The sequence below is a fragment of the Pristis pectinata genome, chromosome 10 (genome assembly GCF_009764475.1).
Source record: "Pristis pectinata isolate sPriPec2 chromosome 10, sPriPec2.1.pri, whole genome shotgun sequence".
NCBI lineage: Eukaryota > Metazoa > Chordata > Chondrichthyes > Rhinopristiformes > Pristidae > Pristis > Pristis pectinata.
This window is the reverse complement of record NC_067414.1, coordinates 66,071,394-66,077,579: the sequence shown is the minus strand read 5'-3', so window position 1 is coordinate 66,077,579 and position 6,186 is coordinate 66,071,394. Positions and strand designations below refer to the sequence as shown.

The following is a 6,186-nucleotide window of genomic DNA, read 5'->3' as shown; positions in this document are numbered from 1 at the left end:
GGTCCAGAGCACGATCATGGTGTGGAGCCAACGTTGAAACCAGGGTTTGGCTTGCTCATATATTTCCCACTCCCTTTAAACTCACCAGCTTCATTAGAAATTTTATTATACTTTTGAGTGACATGTAAAATTAGTGAAATAAAGGTGTGTTTGGGTAGCAATAAGATGATCTATTGATATCACCTAGAATTAGAGGTAATCATTGGTACCTTTTAAAAGGCATCGGTTTGGGCAGCTGTGCCTGTCTGTTTGCCTCATTCCTTTCTTTCACCAGAGCCAAAAGGTGAACAACAGGAAATTCAGATGGTGACCCAGATGCCAGACCGTGGGAATTCTGAGTAGTCAGTGGATTCTCTAATTGACCTGAAAATAATCTGGAATATATGAAGTGATTTTATGCTGTGAAAAGTTAATGAATGACTTCCCTGGACAATATGTGGAGAAATTTATATCACTTCAAAAATTTGCAACTATTGAAACAAAGAAATTAGTTTTAGTTCATACCTTTCACATCCAATGGGCATGACGAGTTACTTCAATCAACAAATTACCTTTGAAGTGCAGTCATTGTAATGTAGGCAAACATAGCAGCTAATTTATGCACACAAACATTATGCAAACACCAGTGAGGTAAATAATCAATAAATCTATATTGCAGTGTTGGCTGTGGTATATATGTTGATGAGGACAACAGGTGAGCTCCATGGGTCCTCTTGAAGTACAACAACAGGATATGGTCATCTGAACTAACAGTGAATTTAACATTGAGCTTACAGCCGCCACCTTTAACAATTTAGATTGAACTCTCCACTCCAATGGTAGAATCTAAACCCAGAGCATTCTGAGTTAGCCACAAATTCTATTACTGAGCCAATATGAAATACAATGGAAGTTGCTTATATTTCAGATGTTCTTTTTCAACAAAACAATTTTGTCAGATTTGAATGCAAAACAAAATGCAATTGTTCCTACAACTGAACCCTGACTGGAATGAACTTGTTTAATACTTTGCACAACTGTGCCCTTACAAAACGTTTGCTATATTATTGGAGTATTTCATTGATTCATGTACATGCCACATGCATTGGCCCAGTAGTGGCTCATGCTACGTTGGTATTCTGCTTCACATGGTGGAGATTCTTTTGATTTATGAAATTACTTACTCCAGAACCATAACTCTATAAAATGGTTGGATTATTGTCGCAAAACACAGGCAGGCAAACCTCTAGTCAAAAGTCGAGTTTATTGTCGTGTACACAAATACATGTATGCAGCAGCATCACAGGCACAGAGCATCATATAAGCAGCATTCCCAAGAAAGACGTAACTTATACAAGAAGAACACAATTAGAACAAAAAAAAAGCAAAAGTCCATTGTAGTGCAAAGTGCCCCATGGTGTTGCCACACTGAGGTAGTGATGAAGTAGTGATTAGGTTGTGCAGGTTGATTGGAGAACTGAGTGGTTGAAGGAAAGTAGCTGTTCTTGAACCTGGCCTCGTGCCTGCTGGTAGCTGCAAGAAGATGGCATGGCCTGGATGGTGGGGAACTTTGATGATGGATGTTGCCTCTTGAGGCAGCGCCTCATGTAGGTACTTCCGATGGTGCAAGTGATGTATTGGGCTGAGTGCACTACTCTCTGTAGCTTCTTATTTTCCTGCACATTCAAATTATATTTGAATTATTTGAACCTATTCAATTATGTTGATTTTCCTTTGGAGAGTTGAGGGATATGAGGGAAAAAAGCTAGCTTTAATGAATACACATGAGCCTTGGGTAAATGGTAGGATCCTACAAAAAAAAGTTTGTAATGTTAATGATTCCCAACATGACTGCTCTTTCCAGACAATCTTCATTGCTTCAAATTGGCCAGTGAGACTCAACCTGTTTATCTGCTTGCACCCGGAGCTACAGATAAATATTATTTTCTCCTGGGCCCTTGCTGTGAGTTTAATGCTGCATGTTTCTGGATTACAAAGTAGAAAATCTTATCAATACTGAGTAGTGCCCTGTTGCAGGACAGATTTTTGCAGAAGAATGGTATTGTTTAGGCTAATGAATAAAATTTTGAAGCGGGTCTGCTGCACTTTAAGCTTTTCTCGTCAACCTAGAAATAAAGTGGAACAAAGCTAATAATCAAAACTAAATTGCTCTCTTCAGAATTTAAACTCTAATAAGTCAAATTATACACCCAATGAACTTACACAATGTGCTGTTATGAATATATTGGATCTTTTCATACAATACTTCTACATTTTGTCTGAAGCCTTAAATCTTCCACTTTTGACACAATTCACATCGGTCTTATTCCAACAAATTCTGCTATAGTTTATATTTTCCATTATTTAAACAAGTATATTCAGGCAATAAATATTTTTCTTTTCAAATATCAGAAGATTTTCCTGTAATTTCCAAACTATGTACACAACAGACTATGTTTTCTCTATGTTGACTTGAAAAAGTATAACCCTACTCACTCTATTTCAATCAATGTAACTGGTTCAGAAAGCTTTACCAGCTCATAAAGTAACATCTGTGTAGAACTAATTTGATCCTATGTTCCTTCAGGGTCCAACGATTCTGATATGTGCACGGTCCTCCATTTTCTTTCTTCACCTGTTTCATCTGTAGATGTCTTTGTTTCCTTCTGATACTCCCAGCTGAACACAGTCCCTTATTAAAAAGATAAGCACAATGTGTCTAGATATTGAGCACATAAATGACTTCAGAACTTTTTCCTCTTTCACATCCATTATTAAACAGAGCCCATTTAATAATGGTGACTGATGTCATGAATACAACTCAGGATTACTGAAAAAGACAAAATGATTTATATTGTGCACACCACCTACAAATATTGGACAGTTTTCTGCCTGTAAAAATATTCTGTTTATACTGTTCAGGAATGGAATGTCTGCTCTGAAAATTTAGTTTATGCACTGAATTTGCATTGATTCAGTTGAATGTTTCTCGATGCCATTTTAAGCAGTTTTTTAGGCTAGAAATTTGAATATTAAGGGATTATCCAGTTCAATAAAAATCCACTGAAATGAAAAAGAAGTGGTCCAACAACCTCTTCTGCCTTTTCTTCAGAATTTCTACAGAATTTCTGCTGAGGTTATGACAGATAAGTGGGGAAAACTTGTGAAAAGAATATCTCTAAATGCATTGACACAGGCAATTACAGAATAAATCACATGATCATCACAACTGAGGTATGCAATCTGATATATCTTAATTAATCCAATCACCATTCCATGACTCTAATGTCCAGTTATTTTTAAATTGTTCCAAGGTTTCTGGTTCCACTATTCCAGATATTGGTTACTTTGTATGAAAAATAATTTCCTGACATCACAGCCAAAATTACATGTCACCTGCTGGCACTGCACCCTTTAGCTCCATGATGAAAGGACACTGACCTGAAATGTAAGTCTGTTCTCTCTCCCCACAGATGCTGCCTGACTTGCTCAGTATCATCAGCATTTTCTGTTTTTATTTGAAATGATAGTTTGTATTAACTTTACCTACAACCATGCAAGGTTTTAAATGTAGGCAAAACCACCTTTCAGGTGTCTCCAAGTTGAAAAGGCCAAATTTCTCCAGTTCTTCTTCACAACTTGAACTTCCAACAGCAGGAACCTGCTCTGTTGCTGCTCACTGCAATTCTTCCAGTGTTTGAAAATCTCTCTTGTTTCTAGGCAACCTAGGCTAGATACAGTGGGCGTGAATATTCCATTGTGAGATTTGATCACTACAACTGATTCACATACTGCTCCTTTGGCTACAGAGTTGAACATCCTATTGCCTCTGCTGATCAGTGCTTTCTGTCATTTGGATATGTTTGGTGCCAGATGTACAATGACTTCCTAGGTCTCTTCTGGCTTCACCATTGATGACCATGTATGCAGCACATTACATTTGATTGCATTAAATTGAATCTGTCATTGTTCTGCTCACTTACATATTTTGTCTGACTTGTACTGTCATGTCTTAGATGTCTCTTAAGATTCTGCAGCCCCTCCTGGTTTTGGTACAACTGTAAACTTGACAGGAATCTACACGTTCTGTGAGGGGAGTAGCTTGCTCAGCCAAAGGTTCTGTTGACAGAAAAAAGAAGTTTATTTTCAATCTAAATTCATTTGCTTCAAGAAAAAAAGTAACTTAATGTATTTTCTAGTTGCAATGCTGACCCACAGTTAATTTCTGCTTTTGTTAGAAGTTGACATGGTTGACTTCGAACCACTCCCAATGTTTGCATTATTATTCATAAGCAGCCTGGACTGAGTTGGCCTTATCAGAGGCCAGGTCTTAGTTGCAGCTGTGGTTCTTAAAGCTTCACTGCAGAGCTTTAAAGGGATTATATTTCTTGCCAGCAAATAAGGACTTAGTTAACGAGGAAGGATTATAATAATAAAGAATAGTGAGCCTGTTGCATAATTTTGCAGACAACCTCCCTCTGCAAATACTGAGGTGTATTTTCCTGAAACCACAGCAAATGAAGGTTGTCCTCTGCATGGAGGTGAACTCAGGAGGGGAGGAGGTGGATCGATGCTGTGTCCAGCATACATGGACAAAGGGACATATGACTGACATTTTAATATTTTTAGAAAAATGGCCATGCTAAAGCCAGAGAGGAGACATAAGAGATTTCAGATGCTGCGATCTGGAGCAAAAAATAAAGTGCTGAGCATACTCAGAGGGTCGAGCAGCATCTGTGGTGGCAAAAGGATGATTGAAGTTTCGGGTTGAGATCCTGCATTAGGAGTATAAAGGGAAAAGGTGAGAGGGAGAGGGTCAGACAGAGGTTGGTAGATGATAGGTAGAAACATAAGAAAAAAAGAAGAAAATTTTAGGTCGATGGAGTCAGGTGGGGGAAGGGAGATGGAAGGGTAGAAGCAGAGGGTGGTAGGTGACAGGTGAAACCAGATAATGCAGGATTGATGGGCAGGTGAAACCAGATGGTAAAGCCAATCAGTCTTTCCGCATGGCAAGTAAATGAATGAAATATGCATGCCTTCAATCTGTTGCACCATAGCTGGAATAAATATCATGGTTCATTTTGAAAGATGAGCCTAGAAGGTAAATTTATAGCAAAATCTACCTCCACAAAGCATATTCATGTATTGTTCCAAACTTGGAATGTTCCAGCAATCCTTACCTGCTTCCACCCTTTACTTTAATACTCGCATCCTGGAGTGTGGCTTATTCCCACAGCCCTCTGACTCAGAAGCAAGTGTGAAACAACATGCGTTTATATTCCAGCATTAAAACCGTACTGAGACTTAGGGTTTCTTCAAAAGGGCAATGCTTTTCAGATTGGGCATTTAGATTAGAGGAGGATAGGAAGGAAGGGCATTGATCTCAAATAGGGTAATTTTGACAGAATCGGAAAATTGTTTTTCCTTTTTACGGAAGAATATTTGTGAGAGAAAAGGATGTGATGTGGCAGTTTTCATAAAGGATACTATTTCACTGTTAGAATATAAGAATATTAGTGATAGGCTGGGAAATGGTTCAACATTTCAGGGTAATTTTCATCTTGCCCTGACAGGTGGTAAACTGGCAGCAAAGATCACCCACTCCTTTTGTTCCACAGTGCTCATTCATCTGCTATATCCTCGTGATTTATTTTGTGGAACAATATTGGCCCATGAAATTATACAAAGGTTTACCAAGTCCCCATCAGAATTCTCTGGGTAAAAGTAAGGACCTCCTGAATTAAACTGACAAATAGGATGTCAAATTTACCAAGGACCTGTACTGCCCAGTGCCAGCTATTTCTTCACCCACCATGACCTTTGGTGCCATTTCTACTGATTACTGGACATACCCATCCAAAAACCAAATACAAAAAAGGCAATAGTCACTGAATGACCTCATTACTTACAATCTCCATCATTATTCCTTCAGCAACATTGCACACGAGCCAAACCAATATTGCCCTCATGTTGAACATCAACAATTTATGTTTACTTAGCACCTTTAATAGAGCAAAACATCCAAGGTGCTTTGCGGGAGCTCAATCAGGTCAAAATTGGCATCAGACCAGAAAAAGAAAAAATTAGGACAAGTAACCCAAAGCTTAGTCAAAACTGTAATTTCAAAGAGCTTCTTAAGGGAGAAGAGGGATCTGGAGAAGTTTAAAGAGGGAATTCCAGAGGAAAGCTCAACTTGCTTATTTTTTC

General features: G+C 38.4%; 1 long non-coding RNA gene across 1 annotated transcript; it reads right to left on the bottom strand.

The window, feature by feature from the left end:
• Positions 1–1,308: 1,308 nt before the first annotated feature.
• LOC127575355 (uncharacterized) lies at positions 1,309–3,662 on the bottom strand. Its single transcript, XR_007957038.1, has 3 exons — positions 3,564–3,662; positions 2,514–2,671; positions 1,309–2,105 (listed from the first exon to the last, which is right to left on the bottom strand). It is a non-coding gene; the product is annotated as an uncharacterized LOC127575355 (long non-coding RNA).
• Positions 3,663–6,186: the final 2,524 nt, after the last annotated feature.